Below are 15,202 nucleotides of genomic sequence, written 5' to 3'. Positions count from 1 at the left end.
GGCCTTGTGGGCTGGGAGTGGTGGGGTCATGGAAGGCAGAGGCAGCAGCAGGTGCAGGTGCAGGTGCAGGTTTGGTGATCCGAAGTGCCACTTGCTCTGGGGTAGACATTGACCCTCCCGAGTTTTGGAGCAAAGTAGCTTGGCTGGGGTGTGGCTCTCCATGCTCTTTTGCTTCTGTGACTGTGCATCAACCTTAGCCAAGTCACCACAAAACCTAAGACTTTGCCAATCAAATGACAAAATCCTGGTCACCGAAAAATTCAGACTCACAGAATTGTCTTAAACCCCCTTTCACATCAGTCCACTGCTGGAAGCATTTCTGAGAGCTTGAGTTCTCCTCTGCTTGGTCTGTCTCAGATGAGTCGTGGCTGGCTCACTACCCAAATGCCCGCAAAAGCCAGGGCTGGACCAGGAAAAGCCAGAAGCCCAGAAATCAATGTGGGTCTCCCACGTGGGTGGCAAGGATCCAAGTCCTCTGGCCATCATTTGCTGTCTTCCAGGGTGTGTGCACATTGGCAGGAAGCTGGCTGGGAAGGAGAGCAGCTGACACATGACCCAGGCACTCAGCTATGGGATGTGTTCATCTCAATCAGTGAGTGACGGCCACACCAAATGCCTGCCCCTTGTCATTCATTTCTGAGAATTCTTTGGATGCTCTCTCCTCCCAAGTTGGATTCTCCTTAATATTTAATTTTTCTGGGGTTCCTGTTTTTTCCTGATATGTGGAAATAATGGTGATCTCCTTAAAGTGCCCATTTAGAGCACAGGCTCTGCTTCCTCCAGACAACAGAATAAATGTGAACTGCTAACTTGGTAGATTGTAAAAATGGCCCAAGTTACTTTTCTTTCTTCATCCATGCACCTGGACAGTCTCCTTGCCTGTGGTTTGGCTATGTGACTTGCCCATGTACAATAGCAAATATGATGTAAGCAGAGGCTTAGCTACCAAGATGCATTTTTCCTGGCTGCTCTTAGAAACCCTGAAAGCAGGCTGGCACTGTGGTGCAGGTTAATCCTCCGCGTGCAGCACCGGCATCTCATATGGGCGCCGGTTCTAGTCCCGGCTGCTCCTCTTCCAGCCCAGCTCTGTGCTATGGCCTGAGATAGCAGTAGAGGATGGTCCAAGTTCTTGGGTCCCTGCATCCACGTAGGAGACCCTGAAGAGGCACCTGGCTCCTGGCTTCAGATTGGTGCAGCTCCGGCTGTTGCAGCCATTTGGGGAGTGAACCAACGGGAGGAAGATCTTTCTTTGTGTCTCTGCCTCTCACTGTCTGTAACTCTACCTCTCAAATAAATAAAGAAACCCTATAACCACCATCATGTGAATTAGCTCGGTCACCGTAATTACTCGAGCCAACAGCCAGCACCTCCAGATAAACCCAAGTGAGGTCAGTGTAGGCTTATGTGGTCTCCAGGGGCCTGCTATCTGGCTGCAGCTGTAAAGGAAGCCCAGGGAAGTCCAGCTGGATGCCTGGCCCATGGGGTTGTGAGCTAAGCTTTGGGACAGCTTGTTACACAGCAAAAACTAGCTGAGACAAATTTTCAGAGTTGCGCTGCTTTTTTAAAAATAAGGCTAGACTGGAACATTTGAATATTAACTCTGCTCTCCCTCCCCCCAGCCCATGCATTATTACTTCTAGTTTCCATAAAGCAGAAGCATTCTATCAGAGAGGTGATATCATCAGAAGGGACAGAGTTCCACTGTGTTCTCCCAGGAGCCCCTCCCCAGATGCCATTAGTATCAGAATAGGAGCAGCATATCTGAGAGAGAGGAGGAGAAAAGTGGTGGTGAGAGTTCATAGAAGCTGAGATGGTAGAGCTTAGATAGAGTGAAGGAGAGGCTCCGCTGCTGTACTGACATTGTATCAATATATCCTGATAACGATTAATTAAAAAAAAAAAAAAGTCCACTCTGTTTCTAGCCTCTGAGAGCTGCAGGTTCAAACCAAGCAAATAAGATACAAAGTGTATCATTTTCATGTAGAGAAAACATCCACATTAGATACATACGTTTTTGTTTAAGGCCTTTAAAGTTTTCTTAGTATTTGTAGGAAAATGAGTTGAAAATAAACATTTGTTACTTTCTCAAATGCTTCTTTGAAACATTTAGTACTTTTTGTGCTGGATCATAATCTGGTATTTTTAAAAAGCAAGAACTCCACAAACTGAAGGGCGCTGTTGCAGACTTGGGGTAGGAGGGGGCGGGTGCCTGCCTCGTGCCGGCTATTTTCCAGGAACTTCTCCCACGTAATATTCCCAACTACTGCGGGAAGTAGCTGTTTTACTAAAGAAAGAAAGTAATCCAGGTTTTGAGAGGTCAAGTGACATGGGCAGGGGCACACAGCAGCTGGCAAGATTCTAAGTGACAGGCGTGCTCCCAGACTTCGAATCTGATTATATTGGTTGTGTCACATCAGCAAAAATGCAGGATTTTTCCATTTGAAGCAGTCATTTCTATTGAGCCCTTTTTATGTAATGTATTTTTCATTTAAAAATAATAGCTGACAACTGTTGAGAGTATATAAGTTAACTATGCCCTAATCACTTTACTCATAACCCGAACATCACAAAATACCTGGGAGGTAGATGTATTTATTATCTCAATTCTTGAGATAACAAAACTGAGGCATGAAGAGGGTTAAGTAATTTGCCCAAAGTTACATAATAAAGAATGAGAGATATTGAAGTTAGATCTGTGCAAGTACAGGTTTTTTTTTTTTTTTAAACTAAACCATACATCCTTATTTCTAGTTTTCTTCCACAATAATGTTGTTATATTTTGAAATCATTACCATAACAGCTGCTAGTGTGTTGGGTTTCTAAAAAGAAAAATGAACAGTGCTTATTTGGAAATTCTCAAAGAAAGACCGACCCACCGGAATTTATGCTCTGTGAGGTTAACTGCATCTGGCTTGTTCCTGCCTTTGGGATACTTTCATGGAACAGGGTTCCTGGCCCATAGTAGGAGCTCAGTTAATATGTGCTACATGAATGAGTTATCAAGGTCATTCAGTTCTATTCCGAAAGTAGCAGTATAAGGATGGATGACATAAATGTGGTGGAACCTGTTGGGGTTTTGGTAGAAAAATATTGTGTTAGTTTCCTAGGGTTGCTGTAAAAAAATACGAGAAGCGGGGTGGTTTAGAACAACGGAAATTTCATCTTTTCCAGTTGTGGAGGCTGCAAGTCCAGTCTAGGAGGCAGTGAGGCCACGCCCCCTTCTGAAGGCTGTGGAAGTAACTTGGGCCTCTTCCTAGCATCTGGAGGCTGCCAGCCAGCCTTGGTGTTCCTTGGCTGCTGGCCACAAAGCTTCCATCTCTGCCTCCACCTTCACAGGGTTATTTCCCTTCTCCAGGTGTGCTTGTATCCAAATTTCCCTCTTTTTATGGAGACATCAGTCCTATGGGATTTAGGCCCAAGCTCTAATCCAGTATGGCCTCATCCTAACTTGATTGCACCAGCAAAGACTCTGGTTCCAAATAAGATCACATTCCCAGATTGAGGGGAGCATGAATTTTGGGGGGAGACTCTTCACCCCAGTAAGATGCCTTAAGAATCTTAAACATGTTGTTTATGAGGTCAGACATGAGAGGAGGGAGGGCAGAGTGCATCCGGTTAATGGTTAGGAAGCACTTCCTTATCCCCCAGTGAAACAAAACCCAGAATTTTTTTTTTTTTTTTTGCATGGGCTTCATTTCCAAGTTCAAACACTCACAAGAGCAGAACCAAGTAGCTCTTTATCAACTATCATCTTTCCTTGTGAATGAATTCACCTTCTCTGAGAACCACTTGGGGAGAGGACTGTGGGAAAAAACCCACACAGTGGTAAAGCAAGCAAGTGGGAAGCTGTAGGGAGGCACTGTCAGTCCAGGAGAAGAGGAGGACAATGTGGAGGCAGAAAGTCCAGGCAACCCAGGTGAAGACCGGGAGACAGTGGCTTAGCACACGAGGCAGTGGAGAGAAGGGAACTTTCTACTGGATGTTGGTAGAGGCATCTGATTCCAGGCACTAAGACATCACTGGCCAAAGAGAGGTGCAGAGGCAGGACTTCTGAAGATGTCCCAGAAAAAAAGCAAGAAAGCCACTGGGAATGAGTATGGTCAAGTTAGGGACCCAAGGCAGGTTAAGGCGAGTCTACAAAAATCCACAAGACTCCCCCCAGAGTCTCCTGAGCACCCGTGGGTGACATCAGGGAGTAAGGGTCAGAATGGGATGAGCCGTGTGGTCTTGGGACATAGAATATGCTCAAGAAGTATTGTTCTCTTTGTCTTCCTTTGATCAAGTTTATTTCTCAGATAAACCTGCTCTGTGATCTAAGTTTCTCTGAGTTGAGAAATGTTAATCTTCATCCTGCCTTTGTTCGCTTTGTGAGAAATTCCCAATTCATCCGGGGCCTAAAGCTTCATTAGGATTTTAGTTTAAGGATTTAAATTGGGTACTTGGCAGAAGTGCAGTGAAACATGCATTCTACAGCCAAGGGAATGAAATGCTAAGCGTTTGAATTGTGATAAATACATAGCTTTATGTTCTTCCCACTTCAGTGTTACTCTGTTGTCTATTGTAGGATAAAAAAAATATTCCTGCATTTTAAAGGGAAGTTCTCCTCTCCTCTCTCTCCCTCCGATATTCTTGTGCAGGAAAATTGGGATAGGGCGGTGGGTACACACTATCAAACAATCCCATGGGCAACTTTGGTGATCCTCTGAATGAAGAGTTGAAAAACGCTAACAAATCTCCTTATTTAATCACTGCCAACTTGCCGCGGGATGGTTAGGTATCAATGAATCAAAGTTGCAACGCTGTTGTAAAGTTTTCTGGGTGGGTTTTTTTTTTTTTTTTCAATCATGCAAATAATCTTTCCAGCTCTTTTAGTGACAACATTTACAAATGGATTTTGATTACTTCTATGCTTGTAAAAAACAGAATCATAAATGTGTTCATTTCCCACAGCAGAGGGGGACAGGGAGGGAGAAGAGCAAAAGAATACATCCCATTTCTAAGCAAGCAGTCACAAAAGACCTTTAAATAACTCAACTTCCTACCATATTTTATTATCTTCTCCCAGTTTTACAGCAGTATCTACCATTGAAATGCAGGGAGATTTGTAAAACACTATAGCATTTAAGTCATTACATTTTATAGCTAATTTCTAATGTGGATTTGATTTTTTACGAGCAGAAAAAGAATCTAATTTGCATTAGTGACAGTAACTAGAGAAATTTAACACCTGGCCCTGGTTGTACTAGAAATTGAATATTAGGTACTTGGGTGCTAAAAACCCATTCAGACCTTCAAGGGGGAGTTTTCATTTATTTATGTGCTGTTCTCATGTTTACCATTATGAAACTGTACATGTTGCGATGGAAGAAAGCTCCCTGCCTGCCAGCACTCTGGATATGCATTTTTTATCCTGTACAAGAGAAATAGAACCATTTACCCGTGAGCAGGAACACACCCCGGAAAAAGCCCCAGTATTCCAGACACCTAAAAAACTAGCCAAGCAGCCTCCCAGAGAAGCGCTTTGATTCCTGCTGTCTCTGGCATCCCCCCCCCCCCCACTCCTCTTCCCCAAGCTTCCCTTTATTTTCCCTTCCCTTTCACCTCCCTGGAGCCCCTTCCTGTCGCCCTTTGCCTGGCAGAAGCCTGGGTGCCCTGGATCCCAACAAAATTAAACCTCTGCTAAGAAGCTCTCTTGTTGTTCCAAGAGCAATCCATATGTTTATAAAGTGTAGAAAATTAGGGACTGCGAAAGAGGCGAAGCTGGTGTTAAATGCTATGGGAAGTGACACTTTACATAGCCAGTTACAATTAACACATTGATGGCGTTTTGCTGGCTTCTTGCAGTGATAATGCTGTTGTCAAATGTGTTTAGTGCACCAAATCTCCTGGAGCCTTCAGCCAGGCAGCGAGCTTTTGACAGATTGAAGGTTCGGAGATAGGCTATCATGACAGATGGAAACTGGCACCGATGTTCAGCTTTCGCCGATCACAGGGGACCTGCCCCCCTTATTCTGCAGGGCTCGGCTCTGCAACCTTCCCCCTCCTGATGAAAGCAGGGGATGGCATTGTTAAATAGTGCATCTGTGTGAGTTAGACTCCTCTGATGAAAGCATACGGCAGGCGCGCCGTGAAGCAAAAGACAGCCTCTGCTCGAACTGCATTTTAGATCGACTGCAGGAGGACCCTAGGGAGCCGGGAGAAAACTTTGGTAAATTTCAGACAAAAAAAAAGGGGGAGAAAAGATCACCCATTAATTTCCTCTCCTCAAAGCGTATCAACGTGCGCCTCTGATAAGAGCTCAGCTAATGACTTTTCATAAATACTTCCTCAAGCCAGCCCCCTGCGTGGAGTCATCGTGTGTGTTTTTCTTCTCCGATGGCCATTAATTCCTTGTTCTTCATCAATTAATTCCCAAACAATCCAAGGAAACCTGTAAGGCGGTGCCCCCGGGGCGGTTCGGAATCCTCTTCTTGTCGGAAACTAATTCAATTACTCTAAGATGCTCTCCTGCACTCGGGGCTGGGTGCTTAAACCTAGGTTTTAAAATCCAGGGCAGAGGCAGACGGAGCTTTCCACAGCTGGGCATAAACGGGAGGATGATAGAGTTAATTAACCTTTCACCCTCTCCCCACCAACCCCCTTTTAAAGACAAACGTTAGCCATTTTATTCCAAATGTCCTTTTATTTCAAAGGCTCGCCCTTCCGCTCTTTCTTCTCCTCGCCCACAAATTCCTCTTCCAGCTCCCTAAACGGACTGAAGAGTCCTCTTCCGTTGCAGTCTTAATCTTCAATTCTGCTCTCGCCCGTACAGGTTGGGAGCAGAAAGTACTGCAGCCCATTTGAGGTATGATAATCAGCTGATTAGCTCGTGGAGTCGTTTTCCCTGAGGCTCTTTTGTGTGCAAAATCCTCACACTCAATTGACATGTGGACATCATAAAGCTGATGAAATGCAATTGTAATGAACAAGAGGGAGCAGCATCTGCAGCCGTCTAAATGAAGGACCCTCTCCTCTCGCCATGCTAATTCAGAAAATCTGCTCTTAACGTGTACTCCCCCCGGACGCCAAATCGAGGCACATCTCCATGAATGCATATTCAAGCAGTGAATTAGCCTCTGTGGCAAGCGAGTGCCCAACCCGGCCAGACCGACTCTAATTTCAAGACAGATTATACTGCATCAGCCGTAGCAATGATCTGACAGTTCATTTGTGACGAGAGTCCTCCAGTCAGGTCGACTGCACGGACAGACACAGGTGCACAGAGAGTGCCAGCAAGACCCTGCAGATAAGACTGAAAGCTGCTGTCAGATCCTTTCAGCCAAAACAGCCCAATGGAGGAGGAAAGAGCGAACGCATTAAAAAAAAAAAAAAAAAAAAAAAAAAAAAAAAAACAAAACAAAACAACTAATGAGTCCTCATACTTAAACCTGGGCCATTATGGCAGTCAATGGTGTTCCCCTACCTATTATAGGTTCATGTACACTCAGCAGTTGTGTTAAATTAGGAAGAAACAGGGGGAGATTTCTCTTCTGCATCCCTTTTCAAAAGAAAATTTCACTTGCTAAGACATTTGCAAGTGAATTGAACTTGGCACACAAGTTTATTTATTTATTTAAAAAAAAAAGATTGGATTTCACATGAGTCAGTCTGCAGGATGAAAAACCGTGCGGAATTAGGGAGAGAGGCTGTTCTTTTCCACTGCCTGCTCCCTGACAGTTGCTAATATAATATGACAGGTTTGTTCATCACTATTTTGGATCACCTTTGGGTTTTCTGCACTACATTTTCTATTAATAAATGTTAATTAATGGTGGTACGGAATGCTCGCCTATATGTCCAAAGGCTCCAAGCACGTCTCAGACATTGATTTATCTGTGAGAGTTAGAGCAAGCGCTGTTCTTTTTACAGAGGTGGAGACAGAAGTGTGGCGATAAAGTGACTTGCGCAAGGTCACACTGCAAGCCAATGCTGCATCTCTGCCTTGAACTGCTCTTCACCCCTTCTCTATAGCTCCACACACAGAATGCTCCAGGGAAAGGTGGAACTAATCCAACCTAAAGGAGACTCCTTCATAAGCATTGCTAATAAATATAGCACATGTCTTAGAAGCAAATGAACACGACAAGCTTAATAAGGACTGTTGTTACTGCCTGGCAATCCACCAGCGTCCACACAGTTCATGCAGAGGTCCTTGTCAGGAGCCCCATCCTGAGACTACAAGAGCTACTCCTCTGCCTCTTTTTGCTGTACTTCAGCCCTCACATTGACCTTGATCTGCAGCCTTTCAATTCGATTTCATTCAACAGCGGTGCAGTGGGTCCCTGTAGCCTTGATCACAGATGATGCTGCATCCTCCAACACGTCTGGAGGCCACACTTGGGGTGTCTGATGAGAGCTGTCATTACACAGCTCCCAGCCCAGCACCAAGAGTTGCCCAGCGAATTACCAGCTAGGAGTAGGCACTTCAGGGCGGGGCCAAGTTCATTCTCTAAGGCAGACGTGCCTAACATTCATACACGGGATAGGATCAACACAGACGCATGTAAACCATTGACCAGCATGACCGTCATTCCACTGTAGCAATATACACAGCCAGTACCAAATATACCAACTGGTTGTTTTCCAAAACCTGCTTGTGATCCAGTTGGTTCCATCTCACCATGGCTTTTCCCATGGAGTGGAGTTTTAAGTGGAGCTTAGGTTCCAAGCTGCCAAAGCTGTACTTGACCTGTAACGGAGTAGAATAGACTGCTAATAGACTCAAGCTTGGCTGAGCAGGTGCTTGCTGCTGCACTCGGGCCACATTTGGGCTCTGAGACCAGGTGGCTTGTGTTCACACCTTAGCCCTGTGGCTTACTGCTCCGGGACCCTGTACAAACACTTTCATCTCTCTACATCTCAACTTTCCCACCTGTGAAAGGGGTTCGTAACAGAACTTAACTCATAAAATTGTTTGAAGGATTAAGTGAGATCAGACAGAGTGAAATACTCGACCTGGAAAAATAGGATGGTTTATGACGTTTATTTTTCAGCTTCTGTTTCTCAGGAATTCATCACTGAGACTTTGCACTCCCCATGCCAGGAGTTTGAAGGGTCTTGTGTGTGTGCATTTATTTGTTTAGAGAGGGGACCTCTCTCACTGGTTTAAGAGAAGTCATTACAGCCCACAGGTTAGGGCCCAGCTTTTGAAGCAAGCGTGGGTTCAAGTCCAGCCTTGATCATTTGCTGTGATCTTGGGCATAGCTTGTTTTCTGCTCTTCATTTTTATTTTATTTTATTTTATTTTTTTATTTTTGACAGGCAGAGTGGACAGTGAGAGAGAGAGACAGAGAGAAAGGTCTTCCTTTGCCGTTGGTTCACCCTCCAATGGCCGCCGCGGCCAGCGCGATGTGGCCGGCGCACCGCGCTGATCCGATGGCAGGAGCCAGGAGCCAGGTGCTTTTCCTGGTCTCCCATGGGGTGCAGGGCCCAAGCACCTGGGCCATCCTCCACTGCACTCCCGGGCCACAGCAGAGGGCTGGCCTGGAAGAGGGGCAACCGGGACAGAATCCGGCACCCCAACCGGGACTAGAACCCGGTGTGCCGGCGCCGCTAGGCGGAGGATTAGCCTAGTGAGCCGCGGCGCCGGCCTCTGCTCTTCATTTTTAAAAGGGGATCTTACTAGTTTCTATCTTAGAAGGCTGTTCTGAGGCTTAAGTTAACACATGTAAGGTTCCAGGCTTGTAATACAACTTAAGTGAATGGCATTCTTAACGGCTAGTATGGCCTGTCCTTGCCAAGGACAAATGAAAGGGGAACCCAAAGTGCAGGAGGAGATTAATGACTGTCTCAGGGTTACCGCTAGTAAATATGATGTGGGGCTCCAGGTTGGTCTTCCAGTCCCTCGCTGCACGATCTTTCCAGATCCTGACGTCCCTCTACCACATCCGTAGGAGCCACCCTGGAGCATTCACATGTCCTGAGCAGCCCCTGGGTGCCCAGCACTGGGCGGTTCCTGTAGCGTTTTCTTTTTTTTTTTTTTTTTTGACAGGCAGAGTGGATAGTGTGAGAGAGAGAGACAGAGAGAAAGGTCTTTCTTTTGCCCTTGGTTCACCTTCCAATGGCCGCTGCTGCTGGCGCATCGCACTGATCCAAAGCCAGGAGCCAGGTGCTTCCTCCTGGTCTCTCATGGGGTGCAGGGCCCAAGCACTTGGGCACATCCTCCACTGCACTCCTGGGCCACAGCAGAGAGCAGGCCTGGAAGACGGGCAACTGGGACAGAATCCGGCACCCTGACCAGGACTAGAACCCGGTGTGCCGGCGCTGCAAGGCGGAGGATTAGCCCAGTGAGCCATGGTGCCGGCTACCTGTAGCGTTTTCTTAAGAAGCTTTGCCCAACACTTTAGACCAAGGATTGGCACGGGCCATGGCTCAGGTAGCCACTTGCCTTGGGGTGGCCTGTGTGGCAGGAACTAATTTGATCTTGATAAATGGTTGGAAAAAAACTCTGAAGAATACTTTGCCAGCTGTAAAATTTATATGAGATTCAAATTAATTTTAGGCTCTTGAAATGAGACTAAGCCCGGTGACACCTGTTTGCATAGTTTCCTGGTGCTTCCGGGCTACAACAACAGAACTGAGTAGCTGAGACACACACTGGCAGGCTTCCAAGACCCTGGCAGATGGATTGTAACTGGCTTATGACTCAGGTGGCTAAGAGGCTCAATGATCAAACCAAAGGTTAGCACACTGAGGCTTGGGGTGGCCGAGATGAGACCACGAGTGTCTTATGTCACCTGTGTGCTCATTTGAACCTCAGGCTCTGCAATCCATGGGAGGAACAGTGGCCGAGTTCACAGACCCATGTCTGGATGCCATCCTCATTCTACCACTAGGCAGCCAGGTGGCTTTCAGCAAGTTACTCAGTTTTCCTCTGTGCCTCGGTTTCCTCATCTACAAAATGGGATTGCTCCGAGTTTTGGCATGAACATCACTGGGAAGCGATCCCGTACATTGTCAGTATTACACTTGTCCTAGCCATTACTGTTTTTAAAGTCTTATGAGCCTTTGGAAGATGCCCCCTCTTGGAATGCTGGGCAAGGTGTGAAGTCTGTGCCCCACTCCCCGCCCCCTCCCCACTTAGGCCAGCGCAAAGGCCTCCCTGTGTCTTTCCTGCCAAACTTTCCCCAGTCTGTGTAATTCTCTGTGCTGTCATAGGCCTCTGTCCCTCTTTCCTTCAAAGTTTTCATACTGAATTAAATAAAAATACACATCTCTTTCCTTACTAGATGGCAATCTCCGGGGGGCAGAAACATTCTCATCTTGATCTTCACAGTGTCTGCCAAGCGGTAATACAGTATCAGCCATTATTTGCTGAATTACAGAATGAATAAGAGGCCAGGAAAACACAGTTGAGAAGTCTCGATTTTTTTAATGTGAGTCTTCTTAAAATTTTTAAAATATTTAAAAATATTTGAAAGGCAGAGACAGAGATACAATGTGTGTGAGAGAGAGAGAGAGAGAGAAAGAGAGAGAGAGTGAGTGTCCCATTCACTGGTTCACTCCCCAAAGGTTCATGATGGCTGGGATTAGGGGAGGACACAGACCTCCTGGAATATGATTCAAGTCTCCCCCATGGGTGGTGGGGGCCCCACTACTTGAGCTATCACCTGCAGACTCCTAGGGTGCCATTAGCAGGGAACTGGACTCATGAGCACAGCCAGGACTAGAACCCAGGAATTCAGATCTGGGATGCAGGCATCCCAAAGTGGCGACTTAACTGCTAAGTCAGTGCTTGCTCCAAAACTTCTAAACACAGTGGGTACATTAGCCCTGAAAGGTACAAGTTTAATTGTGGTGATTTATACTAAGAATTTTGAGGTTCAAAATATAAGGCAGAGCCGGTGCTGCAGCTCACTGGGCTAATCCTCCGCCTGTGGCGCCGGCACCCCAGGTTCTAGTCCCGGTTGGGGCACCGGCTCTGTCCTGGTTGCTCCTCTTCCAGTCCAGCTCTCTGCTGTGGCCCAGGAAGGCAGTGGAGGATGGCCCAAGTGCTTGGGTCCTGCACCCCATGGGAGACCAGGAGGAAGCACCTGGCTCCTGGCTTTGGATCTGCGCAGCACGCTGGCTGCAATGGCCATTTGGGGGGTGAACCAATGGAAGGAAGACCTCTCTCTCTCTCACTGTCTAACTCTGCCTGTTAAAATATATATATATATATATATATATATATATATAAGGCAGATAGATGAAGCCTCTACTTAATAAATTTAGAAATCATTAGAACAGAAACTCTTGATCTAAGGACAGGCTTTGTATGAACAGATTAATATACCAGCTACCCAGTGATGTGATTTTATGCAGGGGACTTAGTGACTTTGGACTTTCATATTTAATTGAAAGATGATGAAAACATTTAATAGATCAACACTAAGGCCTTTTCCACTGCCCCCAACCTGTGATTCCGGGGTCTCCCAGTAAACTCACAAGATTGTGTTCAACGTGAGCAGGGCTTCTACACAATGCTGGTGGGGAAGTTGCCCAAGCTGTCTGTACATGAATCTCGGAAACAAATCATCACTTGAAGTGTATGTGTGGGATGAGAGGCAAAAAAAATGAATCTACGACAGAGGTAGGAGCTGGATCATGACAGGCTGTGTATGACGGCGACAGAAAGAGGCTGCATGGATGGTGCTAAGCTACTCGAGGAAAAGTGGACTTACTACTTGTTGAATTTGTTATTTAGTGGAGGGTTAAGCTTGTGATTATAAAATAAGCTGAAAGGATGTCACTGTGAAAAGTAAAAGAAAAAATTAAGAAAGGAAGAGGGGTAGGGTGGGAAGTATCATTATGTTCTTAGATCTGTGTATATGAAATCCATGGAGTTTGTTCACTTCGTATAAATAAAAAATAAATAAGATGAAGAAGTGGAATCCTTAGGGTGTTAGAATAAGATCTCTGGCCACAGCTGGGAACTGGACTGGAGGGAGACAAGGCGCACCACAGCCCTGCCGAGGCGATGTGGCTGAGGGAGGTAAGCCGCTGCGCTTAGGATTTGGCTATGTAGATAAAGCTAAGTGGAATTCCATTGATGTGATAGGCAACAAGAGAACGAATACTTGGGGTCAACTTTTATTTCTTTTTATGTAGTCCTAATTTAAAAAACATTTCTGGACTTACATATTTGTGGAATTACATTGGAGCCAATACAGGGAAGTAGCTAAAGCCTCAGGTCCTGGACTTAAATCTTAATTAGCTCTGAGATCTTGGGTAATTCACTTTACTTCTTTAAGTTTTAATTTCCTTGCCTGGTTCTCCCAAGGTCAGGATGGGAATTAAATAAAATGATGCCTCTTAAAGTGCATTATCAGAGGCCCTAGGACCCAGCACGTGGTGCATTAATGCTGGCTGCGATCATCAGAGGGCTTCGCGTCTGTCCCAGCCACCATCTCCTCGAGCCCTCAAGGATGTTTTCTTTCTAGAAAAACTAAAGCTTAGACTCTTCTGCTCAAAGTGGATGACTAAGAGAAAAGTTTTAAACCTCTATTCTAATAAGAGTTTAATCCTTGGAAACCCAGAAACAATTTAATGGAGCTATGTGGTTCAATTAAATGCAGTTCTTTGAAATCAGTTTAAATGCACAGATTGTTACTCGAAGGTTCCAGAGACTCTACTTGCCTGCTTGGGAAGCCGTAAACAAGGTCAGTATTGATGGCCCACGCTTCAGCGAGTGTATCAATTTAAAGCTTCATCAGTGATTCTCACTCATCTGCAGCCCTGCATGGCTGTTGGCTTGTAAGAACCGGGTGACTTACGAACCTATTAAGTAACTTCTTCAGCTGCGCTCTAATGAGCCTATTGTTTCCCTGGAAAAACACAAACACCTGAGCACAAGCACAAACCCAAGGCGCAGATGAGGGGGTGCAGATTTCAGCCCAGCCGTTTTCGCTTCATTCTCCGTGCTTCCCAGTTTCTCTGCCAGCCTCGCCTCTTGCTCCTCTTTCTATGCTGCCCAGCACACGGTGTATTAGTCAGCTTTTCGCCACAATCACAAGATAGCGAATGCAAGCCACTTACAAAAGAAGCAGATTGATACTGACTCACGGTTTTGGAGGTTCCTAGTCCAAGGCTGGGTGGCCCCCGCCCGGTTCAGCCGTGTAACGTGTGGAGGTAAGAAGTCAACAGGGTGAGCCAGGAAGCAGAGGCCCAAGCCAGCTTTTCTAAGCAACCCTTTTGGGAGCCCTACCTCCTTAGGCCACACCCCAACGACTGAAGGACCGCCCACCTGCTAGATGCCATGAATGGATCAAGCTTCTACCTTTCTATTACCACCAACACAATTTGGGGGTTTAAATGCTGCATTAGATGAGAAGTCTAATGTTCAAATCATAGCAGGGAGGGGTCACACTTGGGTAATGAACCTTAAGGAAGACTGTTCAGGTCCTCTTGTCTACTTGAAAACTCTGGCGGCAGCTGCTTCACCTGCCATGTGAGGCACACAAGTGTGACCTTTTGGGATTTTAAGAAGAGACACCTGCTTCTCACCTGTTCCCTCACCACCTGCAAAAGCCTTCCCAGTGAAGGTTGCCGCCCTCCCTGTTGCTAGTTCCATGCGTATACTGTATACTGCGTATGCACAGATAGGAAGACCCTTGGGCAGTGGTTAGAGGCACAGAGGCCACCCATGGAGAGGGCATGTGAAAGATGTCGGCCAAGAAGCTCTCTGTAGTTCCACTCCGGAGGGCTTTCTGTTGCCATAATTAAAGTTTAGTGTTCCCATGTCCTCTATACCCACACACGCACACGCGTGCACACACACACACAGAGAGAAATTGGAAATTAGTCCCCTTAGGTTTTGGGGCCAACCCTCTCCCCCTCCCCAAAACTCCGTCCACCTATCTGTTATTAGCACTGGAGTTCCTCCTAGGAAATAAGCTTTTTATTTAGGGAGCAATCTCTAAATGAGATTCGAGGGCAGGAGTTGGAAGAATACAGCAAATGCAGAGAATACAGAAATGCAGAGGAATCTGAAGTGGAAAAGGGGAGAGGGGAGGAGAAAGGGAGGCAAGGGAGGTGGGGCGGGGAGCACCTGAGTCCAGACCCATCCAGGAGGCTGGAGTCCTTCCAGAAAAGTGGACATTGAAGAGTTTTCTGTGGCAGGGCAGCCAGAGGATTTTGCAGAATGTTTAATCCTCCACTTTAGGCAATCTGCAGAGCTCATCTC

General features: G+C 46.2%; 1 long non-coding RNA gene across 2 annotated transcripts in view; it reads right to left on the bottom strand.

The window, feature by feature from the left end:
* The window catches only part of LOC149127361 (uncharacterized), a 61,666-nt gene extending 46,905 nt beyond the window's left edge, over positions 1-14,761 (bottom strand). Inside the window, exon 1 of one of the 2 annotated variants that reach the window (XR_016231183.1) lies at positions 14,079-14,761. This is a non-coding gene — a long non-coding RNA (uncharacterized LOC149127361). The remainder of the gene's footprint in view (positions 1-14,078) is intronic. The other variant, XR_016231184.1, reaches the window with a different exon arrangement.
* Positions 14,762-15,202: the final 441 nt, after the last annotated feature.

This window comes from Oryctolagus cuniculus, chromosome 3 (genome assembly GCF_051225735.1).
Source record: "Oryctolagus cuniculus isolate XC-2025 breed Fujian yellow rabbit chromosome 3, ASM5122573v1, whole genome shotgun sequence".
Taxonomy (NCBI): domain Eukaryota; kingdom Metazoa; phylum Chordata; class Mammalia; order Lagomorpha; family Leporidae; genus Oryctolagus; species Oryctolagus cuniculus.
The sequence above is the reverse complement of the archived record's forward strand: the minus strand, read 5'-3'. Positions and strand labels throughout refer to the sequence as shown.